A 2,111-nucleotide genomic window follows, 5' to 3' on the forward strand; every position below is an offset into this window, starting at 1 on the left:
CTGATGAAAAGTTTGTTTCTGTCATTTTATGAAAGAGTCTCAATTGAACTAAGTTTTTTGTCTCTTTCATCATGGAGAGAATTCAGACAAGGAAAGAATTCCCGGTTGAGTGCCCGGGTACTGTGTTCCTGTGGGGGAGGAGGGAAGAGGAGTGCTGGAGAAGGCTGGGTAGAAGACAATGGGAATCGATGGGCTCTCACAGCGCATGGATCACCATGGTGACATACTTTACAGCTTACAAAGTTGTCCCAGAGCTGCTTGAGTTGGGGAGGGCAGCATTCCACTCATTGATTTATTGTTTCCCCTTAGAAATAGTTTTTATTATTGTCAAGATACATGCAACATAAAAGTTGCTGTTTTAACACCTTTTATTTGATGGCATTAATTACATTCATAGTGCCATACAACTGCTCACACGGTCTCTAATGTTTTTCAACTCCTTCCACTAACAGGAACTTGGTGAGCATTAAAGCTGTAACTCATCCCCTCTTTAAGGACTTGGTGTTCTGTGATGTACTTCTTTTGAATTTGTCTATTATGGAGATGTCACATGAATAGAGTCTTACAACATTTGCTCTTTTAAAAAATATTTTTATTTGATTCTTTGAGAATTTCATATTATATATATATTACTATTCAAAAGATTTATTTTTTAAGTTTAGGAGAAATTATGTTGATTCACAAATTTCATACAACAGATTTTGATTATCTTCAAACCTCCTCCCCCATCTCCACTCTCACCCTACCACCCCCAGCCCCCTACCCCAACTTCATTTCTTCTATTAGTAAATGAAAACCCCATTCATCTTACACAACACATTGGAGATGGGTGTTGGAGAAATCATATCTCATTAGATGTCAGTGATCTGGAATCAGGTCTGCCAAAGTAAGGGTCCACTCCTTTTTCTTTGTATGTGGTTTTGGGTCAGAATATGTCCAGGTTTCTTGGAAGGGAGTTTTCACTCTTAATTTCTGTTTCTTTCACACACCGCTTAGGAATGTCATTACAGATTTTTCTTTTTCTCAGTGGTCAGAAATGATTGCTTCATCCAAGTTAGTTGTTTGCAGCCCTTGCATGTAGATTACATTTTGGCACAATGATCCTGGTGTGGACCAAGGCATTCTCCAACAGGCTGATTCCCCTCAGGGTTTTACTGTAGATAAAAGCAGAAGTGAGTCACAAAGACCTCTAGATAGGCTGACTAGATTCACCAGAAGGGCAAGTAGTGGAGAATGGGTACAGGTGCGGACAACACAGCAGACAGTAGTAGGCATATCAGAGTATAAGGGCTCTAGTGGGGAGAGGGAGGCTATGGGAGGGTGCTATCTGGGAAGTGGGTGTATAGTCGAATGAGATGGTTTGGGATGTTCTGTGTGATACACACACACAAATCAACAAATTTTTAAAAAAGTATTATATTTGAGGAGGAGGCATGGAAATTTATGTCATGCTAATTAGTAGAGGTGATAAACAATACCATTGAAATCTGCCTGATGACTTTATAGACGTACACAGGTGCCAAGGATCCAAGTGCAAATGATTCTGACTAGTAATAATCAGATACATACAGATTAGAGATGCACGCGCCAACATCTCAGTGTCAGTAGCAAAAACAATGAGTCTGTCTGCAAGGAACAATATATTCTAAAATGAAATGGAGATCTTTTTTAAAGGTTAAAAACTCATTCAATTTTGTGTCTTACAGGGCTTATACTGAGTTCATTATTGTATAACTGTATTAACTCAACTGTGAACCTAGAAACTTGCAGCCACTTGTCAAAGAGATGTACTCTTGCTCTGGAGTGTGTTATTGAATGTTAAAGCTGTAGTGAAATGCTTCTTCGAATCATGTAGTTATTAAAAATTTAAAAAAGAAGAGGGCTTCAGAATCCCCTGGAACTGGAGTTAAGGACGGTTCATAGCTGCCATGTGGGTGCTGGGAATGAATAATCTGATATACAGAAATTAGAAATGCTTGTGCAAACATCTTAAGGTCAATTTCATTAAAAATGAAGTTTTCTGCATGAAACTCTGTATTTTAATATGAAATGGAGATCTTTTTTAAAGGTTAAAACCTCATTTAATTTTATGTCTTATAGGGTTTATACTG

This window comes from Nannospalax galili, unplaced genomic scaffold (genome assembly GCF_000622305.1).
Source record: "Nannospalax galili isolate Female #2095 unplaced genomic scaffold, S.galili_v1.0 scaffold777, whole genome shotgun sequence".
Lineage (NCBI taxonomy): Eukaryota > Metazoa > Chordata > Mammalia > Rodentia > Spalacidae > Nannospalax > Nannospalax galili.